The following is a 21,357-nucleotide window of genomic DNA, read 5'->3' on the forward strand; positions in this document are numbered from 1 at the left end:
ATTAACTAATTAATTAATATTATGTACTGTGATTGTATTGCTAATCTGGGTGAAAATCTGGGGACTATGGTAACTGACATCATTTCAACTCAGATAAAATGGAATATGGACACTAAATATAAAGACAGTTTTTGAAGAGAAATCTCCCCCTTTATTAACTTCACCATTTCAAGAAAATGTACATATACTAGACCAGGTCATTTAAATTATCCATGTCTGTATGTATAGGAGTACAGTAATCTCAAAGTCCTGGAATTGTTTGTTAGTCACCTTATCTGAATATCAAAACTGTTGAAAAATGTAATTTATTATGCCATTTCACCTGGTTTACCAAGGTTCTACAGCTATCTGATAGTTTCTGAACACTGGTGGCATCAAGTATTACATCAACAGATCTCATTAAATCTTTTTTTAATCATCAAATGCTGATGTAAATTGTGGACGTGAACTGTGATAGAGGAATGAAGCCTTATGCAGCCTTATGCAGCCTTATGCCTTATGCAGCCTTATGCCATCTTTGTTATTTTGTTGCTCTATTTTCATATATAAATGAATACATTTTTTTAAAAAAAGAAATCCATAAAATAAAATAATAAAGTAAAATAAAATATACAAAGCTCACAGTATGATAAGCTAGTAGACATGAGAATTCTAAATGAAGAAAGCAAGCTGTTTGCAAAGTAACATCTTCCCATTTTCCCTCTTCAGGCTTCTAGCATCATGTCTGTTCATCTTTTCCTTTTTAACTGCCATCATAAATGAGGCTGATGGTTTCAGGGAGTTCTGTACAACAACCTTCCATCCCCTCCACCCTGACTCCTTCCATATTTCCCCCAGCTGGCTTAGCATGACAGTTCCATCCAATACATAACTCCCTAATTTGGTCCATTACTCCAATAAACTACATTCTTTCCACTAGCCTCAAAAAGATAAAAATCAGGTAGGAGGCATGAAATTTACTAGAAAAATAAACTTCAACATAACCAGCCTTTTATGTTCCACAAATAAAAGATAGTAGCATCTCTAATATATACATAAATTTTAAAGGGCTTAGGCTGGGCGAAACTAAAGACGTTCCAAGGAATGGTGGACTGGAACCACTCTTAATAAAAACTCCCTGTGTTGCCGGCTGTGAGCTTGGGGTGTTAGCGTAGTGGGTGAAATACTGCAGTGTTTCAGGTTAAAATCTATGCTGTCATTGGATCAGTACAGGACTCCAGAGAGAAGAAACATTGCCATTAGCATTGCCCTCCTCATACATTCCTCCTTTGTGAAGACTGACCAAATTACTCATGAGTAGTCCCATTGAAATCAATAAGACACATGAGTCCGAACTAACTTGTCGCATATATGTTAATAGGACTGTCATGAATAACTTAGTCTGGCTCTCAGCCAGACTAGAACAAGTAGAAAGGGGAGTGGGTCTGTGCCTGCCAACCCCATCCCAACGTTGCCACATCTGCTGGCTCTTCCCTGGGGATGAGAGCTGGTCGTGTGGTAACACACATGAGTTGTCCCCTTTGCTAAGCAGGGTTTGCCTTGGTTTGCATTTGAATGAGAGGCTACATGTGAATGCCATAAGATGTTCCCCTTAGGGGATGGGACCGTAGCTCAGTGGAAGAGCAGCTTCATATTTGCATGCAGAAGGTCCCAGGTTTACTTCCTGGCATCTGCAGGTATGACTGGGAGAGACTCCTTCCTGTAACCTTGGAGAGTTGCTGCCAGTCACTGTAGACAATACCAAGATAGATGGACTGATGATCTGGCTCAGTATAAGGCAGCTTCCAATGTCCCTGTGTTCTCTGGTGCCCGCATGCTTGGTGCAGTGTCTAAAAAGGGAGCCTGCTCATGTACATGAATACGTATAAGCTCTGCCTCATTCGAAACCCTGTGCAGCCAGAGTTCCCTATCCAGAGGTGCAGCTAGAGAATTTTGGAGCCTGGACCTAAAGGCCTTTGGAGCCACCGCCACCACCACCCCACCCTGCGCAAATTAATCATCACTGTGCTCGGCTGGGCAACCTCACCACCCGGGACAGACAAAAGAGGATGGGGGGGACAGAAGCTGTGGAGGCCCTGGACGTCCGCCCCGAAGTCCAGGGGTAAGAGCGCCTCTGTGTCATGGGCATGCTATCAGACTCTGAGGATGAGGAGGAGACAGGCAGTGTGACAGCGGAGGAGGGAGTGCAGCAACCTCAAAGGCAAGAAGTTGCAGAGTTGTGAAGACAAAATGGGATAACCCCATATATGCCGCTGTGAAGGAATGATTCCTTCCCTTTATGTTTTGTAAATTATTTTCTTTGTATTGATTTGTTCTGTTTCCACTGGTTGTGTAAAGCTCTGTGGGAGTTAAAAAGTTGCCACCTCTGATTGACAACTAAGTCTGAGGTAAAAGGTTGTGATGCCGCTAGGGGTGTGCATGGACCGTTTGCCACGGTTTGGTCCAAATTTGGACCAAACCGCGGGCCCCTGAACCAGTTCAGTCGAACCCACTGGCTGGACCGGTCAGGTTGATGAACCAGCTCAATCCAATTCTGCACATCCCTAGTTGCTCTTGGTTTTGGAGGGAATGTAACTAAGTGATCTGATTGGTTGTCTCCAGGTAAAGACAAGGTGGAGACAAGGTTCTGGTTGCCTGAGGTAAGAATCACCCTCATTGGATTGGACCTTTTCCTTGGGGTGTGGGGGAGAAGTGAATAAAACAAGAGGGTGAAGAGAGAGACTGCTGTGTGAGCTGGAAGGTTGGAAAACTAACCAAGTAGGACAGGCTGAAGCTACTGGGGAATTTGCAGTGAAGGAGCTGGGCCTACTGGAAGCTGCTAGAAGGCCAGAAAGCTTGTTTGTTCTATAGTGTGTGTTTTTTAAATGTACTCTTGCCTAACTGAATTTTTCCCTGTTTGCTCCTTGTGGAGGAACGAAGACTCCTAGACTCCGTGGATTTGTAAACAAGCCCTGGTATTGCAAATGCATGGTGTTATAAATTGAATTGATATCCCCCAACCTCTTTGTGTTGTAAATAAGCCCTTTTATTAATGCACTGATTCTTATAGCTCTCATTATTGTAAATGGGATTTCTGTGTGAATATGCTTGCAAAGTCCCTATGAAGCAAGTTTCAGTTCAGGATGATGCAATGCATTGGTTTGATTTTGGAGACAAAAGGAATTTTAATTGCATTGGTTATGTTTTGAAAAATGGAGGGAATTTTGAGTTGTACTAATTGGATTGCTTTAGAAACTGTGGGGGCAAAAATGTGTATATATAGAGAGAGCGTTTGAGAGAGTTAGTCAGTGAAAGCCTTGGAGAAAGTCAGTGAGCAGTTTTGGAAAAGAGAGCTAAGAACTAGAGTCTCTCTGAAGACAGAGAATCAGAGTTGAAGAAGTAAATGTTGGTGAGCTGAAGAAACTAAGTCCAGTCCAAGTGGAGGAGTTGAGGCCCGTCAAAGCTGAAGAATTGCTAGCCCAGGCTGAGAGAATCACTGCTGTCTGTGGCTGTAGCACGAGTTGAAATCACAGAAGAACCAAACTGGATTGAATCCCAGGCCCGTACTGTGACCAGGATATGTGACTGCACAGCAAGCCAGTTGCTGAAAAGTTAACTACAGCGGACTCTGTGTTAGGGAGGGACCAGTTTAGACAGCTTAGTTTAATGCATTTTTCCAACCATTTCTTTTCTCCTGTATGCTCTTGTGATAACTGCTTTGTTTTGTAAGAAACTTAAAGCTAATGTTTTAAAATTGACAATTTTTCCAAACTAAATGCTTTTTGTTGCATTTAAAAAATTGAAGCTGTTTGTTTGTTTTCACCCCATGCCTAAAGCCTTTCCACCGTTCTGAGGGTGTGTGTGTGTGTGTGTGTGTGTTGTTGTTGTTGTTGTTGTTTCAAAGTTATATGGCTGTTTTAGTAGTAAGACCCAGCCCTATAAAAGAAAAGTCTACTTGGTGGCAGCGATAAAGCATAGATATCATGGGGCTGGTGGGATCTGTGGTTCTTCCACTCGTGGTATCACACAGGTGGGACTAATAAGAGTTCCTCCACACTCCTGTACTGCTTTTTGGATTTTTGAAGATTTTATTACAGTAAACCTATCTTGTTTTTCCACTGTTTTACCATTGTCTGTGCCTTTTTTTTTCTCTCTCTCTCTCTCACACCGGCTTGCCCTAATGATTTACCACACCACACTACCCTATTTTTGAAAGACAGAGGTTTCAGTGACTGGGAGCGAAACCAGTCAAAAAAGCTAAAAATCCTAAATTGGTGGCAGTGAATGGTTAGACTGAGGGCCATCTAAGGCCAAGCCCTCAAAGCCACCTTCACCAACTTGGTAGAAAGATGTCATATATAAAAAGTTGGAAATGAAATTTCATCAAAGTGAAATTGGAAAGAAAATGTCAAGATTCCTCCAAGGAGAAACTGAAATTTGAAGAAAAGTCCTAATGAGAAACAGAGAATTTTCTCAGTTGATTTCTCCGCTTCACTGAGGACATATGATGAGACCTTAGCTCAGTGGTAGAACATCTACCACTGGAGAGGAGAGCTGGTCTTGTGGTAGCAAGCATGACTTGTCCCCTTAGCTAAGCAGGGTCTGCCCTGGTTGCATATGAATGGGAGACTTGATGTGTGAGCACTGCAAGATATTCCCCTCAGGGGATGGAGCCGCTCTGGGAAGAGCAGAAGGTTCCAAGTTCCCTCCCTGGCATCTCCAAGATAGGGCTGAGAGAGATTCCTGCCTGAAACCTTGGAGAAGGCACTGCCAGTCTGTGAAGACAATACTGAGCTAGATAGACCAATGATCTGACTCAGTATATGGCAGCTTCCTATGTTTCTATCTGCTTTGTATGTAGAAGGTCCCAGGTTCAATCCCTTACATCTCCAGGTAGGACTGGGAGAGAGACCTTTCTGAAATGTTGGAGAGCTGGGTCAATCAGCCAGTTAGTGTAGATACTATTGAGCTAGATGAACCAATGGTCTTACTCACTATAAGGCAGTTTTCTGCGATCCTATGAAACAGATTAAAAACAGATTACTAAAGGACTATGTGTTATATATCCAAAGGGTGTAGCACAGGCCTGCCTAATGAAAAGAAAATAATGCACAAAGAAGGTCTAATGAGGAGAGAGAGTAAATGCAAAAGGTGAGGGAGACAGCAGAAGACAAAAAGGAAATGCTTACAGGCTGAATTATGCATACTGTTCACTCTGAACATGTGCTGAGTGTAAGACCCCAATCCACTTTGTATGGAGGTGTAAGATCCCTGTCCACTTTGTGCACAGTTCCTGAGCATGTGCAGAGTCATCAGCTTGTTCACAAACTTGATTATAAAGTTAAACAGATTCTATCATCAGCTTGTGGATATATTATTTTGTGGAGTGATTCTCTTGCAATCCAAGAAGTCTCAATTGTTTCTGTACCCCTCAGTGGTGGCTCACCACTACTGTTTTTTTTTTAATTTTCTTCTCCTGAATGAGGAAATGTTGGGGGGAAATGTCATCTCTGGAAAATCAGCTGCTGTGTTGAAGAAAAAGACCTTCATGAAATTTTGGAGAATATTCAAAAGTTTAGTAGAAATTCCTCAAACCCCCTCCCCCCAATCAGGGGCATAACTATAATAGGGCAAGGGGAGACAGTTGTCTGGGGGCCTAGTGCCTTGGGGGGCCCCCAGAGGCAAGTCACATGACTGAATCCCCCAGCTGTGCACCCGCCCAGGCTTCCTTCAGTTGTATTCATCCTCTGAAATTGATGTGAGTGTTAAGACCTGGAGCTACCAAAACAGCATTGTCTTTCTCTAGTCCCATTAAATGACTTGCATCGTCCACAATTTACAAAACCTTTTTAAAAATGATTTAGGATGATGTTCTATTGTGGCACATAGGTTTTACATTTGATATAAATTTTACTATGCTTTTTGTTACCATTATTCAGCCTCATTTAAGATTTCTTTACTTCGTGAGCTGAGCTTCAGTGAGGGGGGGGGGCATTTTAAAATTTTGTCTCTGGGCCCACTCCAACCTTGCTACACCCTTGTTTGCACCCAGACCAGGAGTAAGGATTGTCTGCTGGGAGGTAAGCTTTTCAAGGCTCCCTCCCCGCTTGCCCTGTGAGTATTACTCCCAATTTGTTGGACAATTTGACTCAAAAAATGCTGCATTGCATCTTCTTTTAAAAAAAGAATATAGCATTTAATTGGGATGCATTCTGCAAGGCTAGTTTACAGACTATGAAATCGGCCATTGCTGAAAGCCCTGCTCTCACTTCTTTTGACGCCAACAGGCACACGATTGTAACCACTGGATATTGTATGGATGCTGTCTTGACCCAGCACAAATGGGACCGGGAAATTACAGTTGCCTTTGCTTCCAGAGTGCTTACTGCAACAGAGAAGATGTATTCTGTCATTGAAAGAGAAGCTCTAGCATGCTTCTGGGTGGTGAGGCACTTCAGGACTTACTTGCGGGGCAGAACAACCACTTAACGGTCAGACCTGCTTTATTTACTACTCAGGGATAGAGTCAAGCAACCCCAAGAATAGCCAAATGGATCACCAGGCTTAAGCTTTCCAGGTGGAATATCTGCAGGCATTTGGAATACAAGTGCAGATTGTTTATCTCAACTTCCACTTCCAGGCCAAGAGGGGATCCCAGAAGAAGAAGATGAAAGAGTAGTAATGGCACAAATAGCTTCATCCACTCATGGAGTGATCAAGTCTTCTGAATGGAAAAAGGCCCTCAGTGCTGATCAAATGCTTACTGAATGTAAAAACCATACATAACTAATGGATGGCCACACAGAAACAAGGGACCTGAACATCTTCAACCATACATACATGTAGTGAGTGAGCTGTCCCTTCTCAATGAGCTGGTGCTGAGGACTGTTTGGTGGTGCCAACCTCCTTACAAGCAAAAATGATCAGAATTGCCCACAAAGGTCACCTGGACATGCGCTTGACTAAAAGGTGAATCAGGAAAAAAAGATGTAGTTGCTTCTGAATAAAACCTTAGTTAAACCTGCACAGTATCTCTCTGTTATTACAAGGGAAGCAGTTCTAAAACTGCCTTATACTGAGTCAGACCACTGGTCCATCCTGCTCAGTATTGTCTACACTGACTGGCAGCGGCTCTCCAAGGTTAAGGCAGCACTCTTTCCCAACCCTACTCAGAGATACCTGGGAGTGAACGTGGGAGCTGAAGCACGCCAAGCATGCAGATGATCTTCCATAACTGAGTTTGGCCCCATCCTGTATGAAGAATATCTTTCAGCTCTCATGTGTAAAGGCTGTACACATGAGCAGCCCTATCCAGGTTAGGGCAGCCCTACCTGGGTAGGGTTGCTCGTGTGCAGGGCTGGGATCAAGGCTGATCCCAGTGCTCTCTCCCCCGGTAGTATACGTTTCTAACCTAGGCTTTTACCTGGGTTAAAGGGCGTGAATCTGCCCTTTACCCCAGGTTTGGGGTCGTGTGTATGCTTGGGCTGCATGCAGTCTGAGCACACACAGAGTTGGGCACTTAGAGCCAGGGGCCGAACCACCATTGCACGAACGGGTTCAAAGAACCTGGGCCGCCACGCTCAAGGGCCGTGGCTCACACCTCAGCCACGCCCCCTGCAACTGACGTCAGATGCAAGGGGGCACGACAGGCTCCGAAATGGAGCTGCATGCCCTATTTTCAAGCATATTCTGCCCAGCGCTGCATTTGCAGCGAGGCGGAGAGCAGCTCCCCCTGCTTTAAAAGGCTGGGAGCCCGCAGCTACCAGCCTTTTAAAGCAGGGAGAGCCACTCCGGGCCTTGCTGCAAATGCAGCGCTGGGTGGAATATGCTTGAAAACAGGAGTGTAGGGAAGCTGCCACCGGTCCCAGTTCAGCTCGTTGCCGCCAGCCCCCACAGCCTCGCCCCTGCTTCTGACATCAGACGCAGGGGGTATGGCACGCTTGCATACAGAGACACGCACCCTGTTTTCAAGCATATTTCACCCAGCGCCGCAGTTGCAGTGAGGCCAGGAGCGGCTCTCCCTGCTATAAAAGGCAGGGAGCAGCATTCCCGGCCTTTTAAAGCAGGGAGATCTGGTCCCAGCCTCACTGCAAATGTGGCACTAGGCCGAATATGCCTGACTCACGGGGGCATCCTTAAATGCATCAAGCTGTGCATGCGGTGCTTTTAGGGATTCCCGGAGGATGGGACTCAATTTCCCAGCTTCCAGGGATCAGCACCACCAGAAGCAACATGGATCATGTGGGTGTGTGAGCAGTGCATCCCGCACAACAAACAGGGTCGTCTGCGGGGAAGGTGAGCTGAATCTTGCCTCCCCGCCCCCATGCCCTTCCCTCCTGGTTGAAAATGGGCCTGTGCACGACCTTGTAGTCTCCCATCCAAATTCAAACCAAGGATGACCCTGCTTAGCAATGGAGACAATTCATGCTCACTACCACAGGACCAGCTCTCCTCCCTAATTAAAGCCTGCAGATAAATAATGTTTGTGAATGCAATTATTGCACCGTTCCCAGATAATCAGGAACAACAGGGTGACAAGTTGATGCTGGGCTTGTGTGAAATCTGCAAGCAGGGATCTGTTTTCAGTCATGCAGGGGAAAGAGGGTTTTCCCCATTCCATTTCTTGTTCTTCTGGCTCACTCTGACCTGCATTCCACTTCTCTTGCATTGCTTTTTAAATGGAGCCCTAAAGGAACGAAAATCTGTGGCAAATTATGTGACAATATGGGCAACCACAATGCTGTGTACAAAAACTGAACATCAAATCTGAAACAAAAGAGAACAGTTTCACTTCAGAAACAAGACCAGGCCATTTGGAATTCCAACATCAGAGTTGAAATCCAGAAGAGGAAAGTTTCAAAAGCATTCCACCGCCAACCCATAAGACGACATTTCCACATGAAATTCTGTCAACCTATTTAGATTTTGACCAAGTTTGTTTTGAACAATAGACATCTGGTGGGGGCAGATGTTTCACTGGCACAGGCCAATCAGCAAGCCACCCCCCGTCCCTGGCCATAGTGTGGGCCCCTTGGTCGCCCCTTTGGGGGACGAGGTAGGGATTTTTTGGCTCTCAGCGAATTGGCCCTGCTCATCACATCAAACACATGCCTGAAAATGTTCACCAACTCTACACTACCCATTTGCACCGCACTGTAGCTGCCGTTGTGACTAGAATACCTAGCTAAAGGACAATAGTGCAAAGCAGGCAACAACAACCCAAACAGGGCCAATTCGCTGGGAGCAGAAACATTCCTACCTCATCTCCCAAAGGAGCGACCAGCCAAAGCCCACACTATGCCCAGGGAGAGGAGTGTGTGTTACTTCTCAAGCTTAGACCAAGTGTCTTGCCAGGCTGACTCCTCTCCACAAAGCCCCCAGCCAATCAGAAAGCCCCAATGCCTCGTGTTTCATGCAAGCTAGGTTGGGGCAAGGAGGCCATTCCCCAGACAAGCTGGAGCACATGCAGGGGCATAGCAAGGCTGGAGTGGGCCCAGAGACAAGATTTTAAAATGGGCCCCTCACTGATATTCACAAACGCACTTCACAATATATAGTGCACTCACACTCACATCCCCATTATGAATACGGTGAATATCTAGTTCACACAATCTAGTTTTTTTACTCTCTGCTATTGCTGATCTCCAGGAGACTCAACATAATTCATAGGAGGTGCAACACAGGAGGGTGGGGAGTCATGTGACGTGCCTCTGGGGGGCCCCTCAAGGCATTGGGGCCCCAAGATGACTGTCTCCCCTTGCCTAATGGTAGGTACGCCCCTGAGCACATGGTCATATTTTTTTTTACCTATTCCAGATTGTTAAATACTGTTCAGGGATGATTTATTCATTTTACATTTTTGGTGTAAAATAATATTAATGTTGTGTTATTTAACCTTATTCCACTGCCAGATACTTTTTGGTCAGCTGACAAATTCAGGATGGATAGAGAGGGAATGAAGGCTTAGCTGATGCTGGTCAATGCCCTGAGTCATCAGATTTGGAAGAGAGCCTTCCCAACAAATTCTCACTACCAGCTGACTCAAGGGGCGAATTTCCTCACACCTGGCAGCCTCCTCACCCTTAATGCTAACCAGCTGTGGTGGGATGAAGCTGTCAAGAGCATCTTTGGCACACCTTCACAATGAGCAAGCCATTACAGGTATGGATCAGTTTGTGGACTGAGATGCTACTTAGATCAAGGGTGGAGTTGTCCCTTGGCAGTGGGAAAGTGTCTATCTAGATCTGCCTTAGGTATGAGCAACCCACACTGAGGGCTGGAGTTAAGATGTTTGTGTCATTTTGTTGCAGATCCCTTTAAGTGCAATACAGTCATGGCCCATAGTTAAATTCAAAGCACTATCTCATGTTTGCATTCCAGGGTGTGGGGGCAGTTGCAAGCAATGAATACATGAAAGAGCAAACATTTGGCAAGATGGACACAGCAAATGCAAGGCATTAAACCACATGAACAGCTGACTGTCAAAATTAAATAGATACCAGCATGGGAGAAAAGAAGCATAGAACTTGAAGAAATGGATGGAGTATTTCAATCGAGGGTCAAAGGGTTTCCTATGAGATTGACAGTCCATTTTAGGAATGTGGAGAGAATGTTTTCACCAGGGAACTGTAGAGAGAGAGTAAATGAATGTAATTGTTTCATTTCTTTTTAATACTTAGCTCCCATCTTGGCCATGCTTCTTTCTAGGCAGAAAAATTTGTTAATTTCTTGTGAAAAAGAGGCAAGCTGAGACAAGTGCAGAAATGGATATATAGACACGGAGCAAGATGGTCACTCTCTTACCCAGTCCTCTCCAGGCTGTGGAGAACAAAATGAAGACTAAGTGGGAAACTGTTTAATTGAGTTTGTCTATTCATTTCCCAAATGAGTTTTATTTTCCAAGACTGGGAAGCACCAATTAAGTGTAGCTAAGTAGCCATTTTAGACTGTAGAGCAGCTGGGAAGAATATGCCCCTCCCCCAAATATTCTCCAACAATTCTCAGGGGGAGAATATTGGGAGGAGGGGGGTAGCAAGGTTGGAGTGGGCCCAGAGACAAGATTTTAAAATGCCCCCCCCCCGAAGCTCAGCTCATGATGTAAAGAAATCTTAAATGAGGCTGAAGAGTGGTAACAAAAAGCATAGTAAAATTCCTCTCTCTCTCTCTCTCTCTCTCTAGGGAGGGAGGGGAGGGAGGGAGAGAGAGAGAGAACACCATCCTAAATTATTTTTTAAAAGGTTTCCTACATTGTGGACGATGCAAGTCCTTTAATGGTACTAGAGAAAGACATGCTGTTCTGGTAGCTCCAGGTCTTAACACTCACATCAGTTTTGAAGGATGAATACAACTGAAGGAAGCCCGGGCGGGTGCGCGGCTGGGGGAGTCAGACTTGCCTCTAGGGAAGCCCAAGGCAGTGGGCTCCTAGACATCTACCCTTGCCCTATTATAGTTACACCCCTGGGTGCAGAGATTGCACGCCCAGATGTGCAGCTGCCTCCTCGGGCAGCATGGAGGGTCAGGAGCCCAGACACATTGCCACAGTCCCCGGAACCCTCATGCAAGTGTGCGATGCATTATGGGGATCTCCTCAATGCCAGCCGGGAACTCCGCAGTCTCCCAGTCCTGGCTGCAAGCAGCCAGGGCTGGCAGACAATCAGAAAAACAAGGTTGAGGGAGCGCTTGCTCCCTTAACTTCATTTTGGAGGTGGGTTTGCCCCCATGCTGCTGTCGGGAGCTGCGTAGCTCCTGGCTGTTCTCACACACAGGCAAATCTAGGCTGGGCTTCCTTAGCCCAGTTTTGCCTGCACATGAGAATAGCTGCTCAAAGTCCTAAAAATGAGCGAAGTGCATCCTTGTTGTGTGGCTCTGGTGCTTCCTGAATAGCTTTCACCAAGTCTGTTGGGTTTCCAGCCCAATATTGAGACTCTTTTTTTGTGACATGTACACTTTCCCTTCTGCAGTATGTCCTTTTTATTCCAGGACAGCAATGAAGTATCCATTTATGGTAATATGGGAACCTCCATATCCCCGGGGGGGATGTCTGAAGACTGCACCTCTGGAGGGAGAGAAAGGGGGAAATGTCCTGTCAGGCAGCCAACACTGCCTGCAATGACGAGCTGAGAGCTCGCTCAAGCTCTCAGCAGCCTGGACCACGCCCCTTTGTGTGTGATGTCACATTCAAAGGGGGCGTGGCCTGGGCTGCCGAAAGCCTGAGTGAGCTTTCAGCTTGTCATTTCAGGCAGCGTCAGCTGCCTGATAGGATGTTTTCCCCTTTCTCTCCCTCCAGAGAGGGAGAGAAAGGGGAAAACGTTCCATCAGGCAGTCTGCACTGCCTGAAATAACTAGTAGACAGTTTGCCTGGACTCTTGGCAGCCTAGGTGTGGGAGTTCACTCTGGGCTCCTATGGAGCCCAAGCCATGGGGCTTCAGAAGCCTTTTTTCATTGGTGGCCTGGGTTCTTTGAACCTGTTCACACAATGGTGGCTACGCCCCTGAATCTGAGGCATGCTGAAGTGGGCATCTGGTGAACAACAGAGTCTAGGACTGATAAGGAAAATGTACCTTCAGGGGTTGTGCAAGTCAGGGAGCTCGAAAAACAATCAGCAGCAGCAGTAGTACGAAGCTGTTTAGAAATGTAGGCTCAGTATATGGAATGAAAGGAAGATGCAGGGACCTTCACAAGGTTTGCAGACTCGCACACATAGCTGGTTCAAAGTCTCATTGCCGATATTTTAGAACTTCTTCCCTCTTAAACACAAAGCAATCTTATGTTTGTTTAAACTTTATTCAGAAATAACTCCCATTTCCCCCTTCTCCTTTCCTTTTCTTTCCGTTCTGACTCCACCCCACCACCACTCTTTACAGGATCCCCACTGGGACAAATTTCTAATTAACAAAACATAAAAGATTGCCAGATAGAATACAACATATTACTCAGCCCAAGGTCAGATGTAATACAATGGCTAATACTTAACTGTGTGTTGTATTTCTATTTCCTCTTGTGCTGTCAAGGTTAAAAATTATTTTCTGACCCATTCACACTCCTAAGAGAACTGAACTATTTCTCCCTGAGCTCTGAAACATTTATGATACTGAAAAAAGGTACCTGAGTATTACCTTGTATCCAGGCCTGGTGGTGTATGTCTGGTATCTGGAAACTTGGTACACTCAGGGACCAAGTGGCAACTGTAGGAAAAGAATGATAAACTGAGCTCATTGACAATTTGTCATTCTTTAATGGTGTCTAAAATCTGCCTTCTAAGACTGCCTCCTCACTATCCCTCATGGAAAGTCTAGACCTGGGACCAATTTTCAAAAATGAAAATGAGAATTGGATGCTTTTCATTGTGAGAAACACGTGAGATTAGGAACTGTACTTTAGAGGGCTTTTCAAAGGAAGAGGCTGTAGTTCAGTGGTAGAGTGCTTTGTGAGTAAAAGGTCCCAGGTTCAATCCCTGATTAGGGGTGTGCATTGAACCGGTTCCGCCAGATCAATGGGAATCCGAACCAGATTCGGACCAACCTGGCCCAGTTTGGTTTGACCACTGCACCATTCTGAACTGGTTCACAGACCATTTCAGGGGTCTACTGGTAAAGCAGAATCCAGTAAGGATTCCTCTTTACCAGAAAAGGGGAAGGGGGGCTTCCCTAAGGCTAGAGGGGGTGGGAGGGGAGTCAGGGGGTACTTACAAGAAGGAGCAGCAGCAGCTGCCACGGGGGGGGGAGGAATGATGGTGGCAGCTCTCTCCGCCCACCCCCGCTGGCCTCCCCCAGAGTAGCCCTGGCAGGAGGTGGCTGATTTCAGGCCTTCTCCCACTTCGTTCAAGCCAGGGTTCGAACCAGACTGGTTTGCACATTCTTATCCCTGATGCCTCTGAGTAGAGTTTGTTTGTTTGTCAAATTTGTACTGTTTGTCAAATTTGTACTTGTGCCAAACTTTTCTCTGAGCGATTAACAACATAAAACAAGTTAAAACATACACAAAAATCTTAACACAATTTAGGCAATCTAAAAATTAAAAACAGATTGAAACTTTAAAATTTAAAAAACTGGAAAAGCTTGGGTGGAGAGGTGGGTTTTCAAGTGCTTTTTAAAAATTGTCAGAGATGGGGAGGATTGTATTTCAGTAAGGAGCGCATTCCACAGTCTCGGGGCAGCAACCGAGAAGGCCTGTCCCCATGTGGCCACCAGCTGAGCTGGCAGCAACTGGAGACGGACCTCTCCAGATGACCTCAGTGGGTGGTGGGGCTCATAATGAAGAAGACATTCTCTTAAATACCCAGGGCCCAAGCCGTTTAGGGCTTTTTGGTTATAACCTGCACTTTGTATTTTGCCCGGAAACCTATTGGCAGCCAGTGTAGTTCTATCAACAAAGGGTGACGTGGTCTCTCTAAGATGACACAGAGACCAACCTGGCTGCTGCATTCTGTACCAACTGGAGTTTCCAGACTACATACAAAGGCAGCCTCACATAGAGTGCATTGCAGAAGTCAAGTCTGGGGGTTACCAACATATGTACCACTGTGTTGAGGTCGTCCATCTCAAGAAATGGGTGCAGCTAGCATATCAGCCGAAGCTGATAGAAAACCCACCGCCTCAACCTGAGATACCAGGGAGAGGTATGGATCTAGAAGCACTCCTAGACTGTGTACTTTGGGGGAAGTGTGACCCCATCTAGAACAGGCAGATCAAAATAGTCTCTGGAGTTCTGTCCCCACACAATAAGTACCTCCGTCTTATCTGGATTTAGTCTCAGTTTATTCTCCCTCATCCAGCCCATTACTGCTTCCAGGCAGGCATTGAGGGAGGTTATACCATCTCCTGATGATGTTGACATGAAGATGTAGATCTGGGTGTCATCAGCATACTGATAACATCCCACACCAAATCCCATGATGATCTCTCCCAGAGGTTTCATGTAGATGTTGAAAAGCATTGGAGACAGTATGGAGCCTTGAGAGACACCACACATGAGTTCAAGATTTCGAAGAGCAACAGTCTCCAATCAACACCATCTGGAATCTCTCTGAGAGGTAGGAGCGGAATCACTGTAAGACAGTGCCTCCAACCCCCAATAATTGAGAAAGAACCTCCTCTGAAAACCTGGAGTGCCACTGCTCTGTTTAGGCAATAGTGAGCTAGACCAAGGGGCTAACTTCATAGAAGAGAGCTTCATATATTATTTCTCATGTTTCTGCTGCCTGTCCCAGAATATGTGCATAGGCTGGCATCCTGATGAATCACTTGCAGAAGGACAACATGGCACCAGTGAAAAGCTGCTGCACTAGCCCAAAGCTCTTGCACTAGCTATGTGTGCTAAGTATGGAGCTTTTGTTCCAGACTAATATTGTGCTCCCGCAAGCATGCTTGTATTTGTGCAACAGTTGCACAACTTGCTGCATGCCATGATTGCTTAAAGGGAACTTTGAGCAAGAGAACTATGGTGCAAGGGTGCAATTCTGCAAAATCCAATTCTTTAGCACAACTATGAGATCTTCCTTAAGGACATAAGAACAGCCCTGCTGGATCAGGCCCAAGGCCCATCTAGTCCAGCATCCTGTCTCACACAGTGGCCCACCAGATGCTGCTGGAAGCCACAGGCAGGAGTTGAGGGCAACAGCTTTTCACTGGTGCCATGTTGTCCTTCTGCAAGTGATTCATTAGGATGCCAGCCTATGATTCCGCTCCTACCTCTCAGAGAGATTCCAGATGATGTTGATTGGAGACTGTTGCTCTTCGAAATCTTGAACTCTCTCCTGCTGTTACTCCCCTGCAACTGGTACTCAGAAGCATCCTGCCTTTGAGGCTGGAGGCGGCCCACAGCCCTCCAACTAGTAGCCATTGATAGACCTCTCCTCCATGAAGTTATCCAAACCCCTCTTAAAGCCATCCAGGTTGTTGGCTGTCACCACATCTCGTGGCAGAGAATTCCACAAGCTGATTATGCGTTGTGTGAAAATAAGAACATAAGAAACGCCCTTCTTTCAGTGTTCTCAACAATATGTAACTTCTTTGTTACACAAGTACTTCATTCGTCAGGATCTCATCCATAGTCTCTTGCTCCTCTGCATACCTAGGGGAGGGAATTAAACATGCACAGAACAAACCCTGCTGTCTGTGTAGGAGCACCAGGTGACACAGATTTGATTGCATCTGTCAACCCAATGACAAGAATAGTGTGCAAACTGGCCCAAAGTAAGACATAGTAAGGTCGTTCACATGATCTAATTGGATGGGGTTGGGGAGGCCAGGGAGGAAAGCAGGATCGCACCTGTCTCTCGCCCAGACGATTCAGCTGTCCTCATGGACACTCATGGACCTACACAAGCTGCACTGCTAGAAGTGGTGAGGCCATCTGGAGGCTGGAAAAATGAAGCCTGGCCTCCAGAAATCCCTCAATGCACTGCACAAGGAGCACAGTGCATTGGGGGATTTCCCCATGGCCGGGCACTCTAGCCACAAGGCTCTGTGGCCTCTCAGGCTGCAGGCAACCTGAGCAGCCACACGCCTGGGGAATGGGGTAGAAGGATGCGCTCGTGCCTTTTTACCTCAGTAAAAGCCTGGGTAAAAACCTGGGCTACCCCAAGGGGCAGAGTCAGGACTGGGACTGATGCCAACACTCCACACAATCAGCCCTACCTGGGTAGGGCTGTGCAAGCCTGGGTAGGGCTGCTCGTGTCCATGCTCTCAGTAAACAGAAAATAAATCAGAAAAGGAGGTGGGGAATACAGCAAATGTACAGATCCACCATCCTCTTATATACAAGTTAGCTTACATAAAGGTAAAAGGTAAAGTTGTGCCGTCAAGTCAGTGTGTGGTCCCAATTTTTGGTTGTGTGGAAGCACGGTAGGAGGAAAACCTGGGTAGAAGTGATTGTGCGGAAGCGTGGTAGGAGGAAAACCTGGGTAGCTTTCCTCCATCACTTCTACCCATGTTTTCCTCCTACCTTGCTTCCACACAACCGAAAATTGGGAGCACACACAGCTCCCAAACCTGGGTAGAACACAGTTTTTGATTGTGTGAATGACCTCTCAGTTTTTCAGTGTTGCCAAATTGGGTGGCTTGTGCAGGACTGCAAAATATAGTAGTGTAACTACTATGTCTTCTCATACTTTTCCCAGCAATGCCCAGATCTACCTCAGGGAGAAGAGAGCTTGTCTTGTGGTAAAGGTAAAGTGTGCCGTTGAGTCAATTTCGACTCCTGGCGCCCACAGAGCCCTGTGGTTTTCTTTGGTAGAATACAGGAAGGGTTTACCATTACCATCTCCAGCACAGTATGAGATGATGCCTTTCGGCATCTTCCTGTATTGCTGCTGCCCAATATATTCTGGAAAACACACCAGCAGGGATTCAAACTGGCAACCTCTTGCTCCCTAGGCAAGTTACTTCCCCACTGCGCCACTAAAGAATTGCACACATGTGGGCTCTCTCTGGCTTCATGGGACTCACCACTTTGACAGTCCTCCTAGTGAAGATGGAAGAGGCTCCATGAGAATGAGGCTGTGTATCATTGGAGCTCTGCCCAGCTCCCAGTGTTCCCAATGGGAGTCAGGTGGAAATGGCGATGACACACAACTGGGGGGGTGGGGGGGAGCTGGTCTTGTGGTAGCAAGCCTGAATTGTCCTATTTGCTAAGCAGGGTCCACCTGGGTTTGCATTTGGATGGGTGACAGCATGTGAGCACTGTAAGATATTCCCCTTAGGGGTTGGGAACGTAACTCGGTAGAACATCTGCATTCTTACATGCAGAAGCTCTCAGGTTCAGTCCCTGGCATCTCCAGGTAAAGCTGGAGGCAACTCCTTGGAAGGCCACTGCCAGTCAGTGTAGTCAGTACTGAGCTAGATGGACCAATGGTCTGACTCAGTAAAAGGCAGCTTCCTGTGTTCCTATGCACAGTTTCTTCTGCCTTCACTAGAAGCACCAACCGAGTGGTGAGTCGCACACAGCTAGTGAGTCTCCATCCCTCTTGGATGCACAGCTCACTGCAATGTATATAAGCCATTATGTTTAAAGGTATGCACATGATGTACACAGAGTAAGTTCAATCTCCAGCCCATGATTTGCTTCCATGGCAGCCTTCACTCTCAAAATCATGTTTTCTTCTCCACAATGCAATGAAAAATTACATTTTCTTGGAAGGGAATAGGGGTCTTCACTATAGTTCAGTCCCGGGCATTCATATTTTATTTGTCCTCTGGTGTTCAGAAGACCTGACATCAGGAAGAAGAAGAAAAAACCTCATCAGAGAAGCCAGCTCTCCACTGCATCTTCCTTTTTTGCCAGACATGAGATTAGTACACAGCCCATCTCCCAATCCATAAGCTTGGTAGAAATGCTTTCGAATCGCAAGTCCTTTGTTGCTAGACATAAAAGACGTGCTATTCTCTGTCCATTTCAAATTGTGATTTTTTTTCTCTCACCATCCATTTAGGCCTCTAACAAGGTTTCCACTTTCTTTTCTCTCCTCCTAAGCTGGGGCTCACAACAGTCTCTGCAAAGGAACCATTCAAAGACTGTGAAAGGGGTTAAGTCAGTTAAAAATCCAATGAAATTTCTATTCGGCAATCCCAACGGCGTGACAAACTGGGAGAAGAGGCCGGGGCACGTGAACGGTGGACTAATTTCAATCAAGCCTTTCTGAGACTGTGAATGCCAGAGAGCGATTCCATCTCAAAACTCATCATATGTCTGAGCATTGCTTCATTGTTAACATTTACATTAGAGCCATAATTCCTTTTGGAAAAGTGTGTGTGTGTGTGTGTGTGTGTGTGTGTGTGTGTGTGTGTGTGTGTGTGTAGATATAGGTATATAACGCTCCTTTTATTAAATGAGCAGCAATTTTCTCCCTTGAGATGAAAAGGCACAACCTGAGCTGGTAAATAAACCATGTTGAAAACAATAGGTATGTACCTTTGTCTCTACTTCTCTAGAAAGCAGAAATTGGGCTGCACTGTAGGTTTTCCTGCTGAACTCTTTCAGCATTTTCAAGCCATTTTCAGAAAGAGATCTAAAAAACTGTGATGGTGGCATCATCAGCTTTCTTGCTACATTTCATATGATTTTTCTCCACGGCTATCTACTTAACAATGTGCCGGTGTGGATGATACTTCCCTGGCCCATGTGAATAAAAAACGGACACATCAAGATCATGCCCATCTTTTCATGGACATCCAAACTTTCTCCTAATGCATTCCATGGAGTGGCTGTTCATTTACTACTATTACTACTACTGAATAACTGCTCTACATGTGACCCAAATACTAGTCATAATTAGCATCACAACAAGCATGCTTTTGATATTCCCCCCCTTTTAATCACATGGATCAAAAATGTATCCTTTCCAAACCAGCCCATATTTGCCAGGATTGTGGGCCTGCAATGAGTTTAGCTACTTTCCATGGGATCACCATGTCTGGGTGGGTTTACATGATCAATCTAATGTCGGCTCCATTGTAATCTAGAGATGTGCGCACTTCTATAGAGTAATTATGTTAACCCAGCAAATGTCCTTGGTCTTTGGTTGGCAACACACCAACCTGCCATGAAGCTGACATTGTCAAGCTGAGTTCAAATCTAAGATCACAGATCTCGGCTTCATATTGGGTGGGCCAACCCTGCCATATTGCCAACCGGAGAGAGGGAGAAATTTTTGCTTTACATAATCATTTTATGGGAATGTGGGAATCTCTAGATTTCTGTGAAGCCTGCATGAGATCGATCGTGTAAAACCCACCCCGTGTGTGTGTGTGTGTGTGCGCGTGTATTTCTCTTCCTCTGATAACTTTTCTTTTGTCAGGACTCCTGGTATTAGATTCTACACTTGCTACTGCCTCCAGTGGAGATCCAGTAAATTACAGCTTCTTCCAGCCTCCAGGCTCTTTTTACTGATCCTACCCATGGAAACGTCCATTGGATCCACTACAGGCTCATTAACCCCTGCCAGAAAGCCAGTCTTGCAGTAGTGAGCATGAATTGTCCCCTTTGCTAAGCAGGGTCCCCCCTGGGTTGCATTTGGATGTGAAACTACATGTGACTGCTATCCGCAGTGAGATATTTCCCTTAGGGGATTGGGCCATAGCTCAGTGGTAAATCATCTGCTTTGTGTGCTGAAGCCCTGGGTTCAATCCCTTCCATCTCCAGGTACGGCTGGGAAAGATTTCTGCCTGGGAGAGCTGCTGCCAGTCAGTGTTGACAGTCCTGAGCTAGATGGACCAGTGGTCTGACTCGGTATGTGGCAGTCTCCTATTTTGCTCTGTACGGTACTGATATCAGTCTCTGGACTGACATTTTGACTTGGCATGTGAAATATTGAGTTAAAACATTGGGTTAAATCTAGTTATACTACAGATATATGCAGATCAGCCTGTTGGGATTGTAGCATTAATTCCTCTTGTCAAAGCAGCCACCTTCATCTCTTTATTTATGACTTATCTTTAAATGTATAGGCTGCTTTTCCCACCCTAAGACCTTCAAAGCTGCTTACAGCAAAGAATGAAGACATAGCAGCAGCATCATACCAAAATAATCAGATGAAAACATCACACAATGCATTAGCCACCATAAAACAGGCTGTAATGACTAAAGCGGCAGATGGGAGTCTGGGAGCCGAAATGCTGGGAAAGTCTTGACGGAAATAAATAATTTTTTACCGGCCATCTAAAAACTCCACCAGAGAGGAGAGGGCTGGTGAACCTCTCCAGGGAGGGAGTTCCAAAGTACCTTGTGCCATTTGTCTTTCGGGCAGACACTGGAGCGTTCAATCAGCCGCTTAAAGACCAAATCCTTGCAGACTTCCATCAGACAAAAAACAGATGTTGCAATCAATTTGGTTAAAACAGGGAGCCACTGAAGAGACATCTGGATTGTTTAATTTGTTCATTTTGGTAGAGCCAGAGATCATTCTTAGCGCTGCATTCTGAAGCCGGAGGTTCTCCGTAATAATGGATGCTGGCAGAGCTACAAACAAGGAATTAGACTAATCCAATTGGGATGTTACCAATGCATGTAAAACTGTTTTCAGACTTCCAAGGGTCAAGCAGGATTTAATCCTCCCAATGTTAATAAAAGGGACGGCAGGGGCTGCTGTGATGCAGGATGCTGTTTCTTGAAATGCCTCTGTTTGTGGAGACAACAGGGATCGGACATCATCCCAACACTTTGTCATATAATGGGTTACAACCTTGACCCACAGACTGCAGATTGATTTGCAGTGGCTACTGAAAAGAGAGGCCCATATTCTCTCCAGTGCTACAATGGTGGAAGAAAGGCAATACTGTCACAGAGTGGCTTGAAGGTCTGTTCTTCAACCCAGCATGGGGTGGGGGGAGCAATTTTTGCTTTCTCTCCCTCCCTCCAAAAGTATTTTTTTGTTTGTTTGGG

General features: G+C 45.7%; 1 long non-coding RNA gene across 1 annotated transcript; it reads left to right on the forward strand.

The window, feature by feature from the left end:
* Positions 1-2,585: 2,585 nt before the first annotated feature.
* On the forward strand, positions 2,586-18,747 carry LOC128349015 (uncharacterized). Its single transcript, XR_008318495.1, has 3 exons — positions 2,586-2,639; positions 9,891-10,140; positions 18,451-18,747. It is a non-coding gene; the product is annotated as an uncharacterized LOC128349015 (long non-coding RNA).
* Positions 18,748-21,357: the final 2,610 nt, after the last annotated feature.

This window comes from Hemicordylus capensis, chromosome 1, assembly GCF_027244095.1.
Source record: "Hemicordylus capensis ecotype Gifberg chromosome 1, rHemCap1.1.pri, whole genome shotgun sequence".
In the NCBI taxonomy this organism is placed as follows: Eukaryota; Metazoa; Chordata; class Lepidosauria; order Squamata; family Cordylidae; genus Hemicordylus; species Hemicordylus capensis.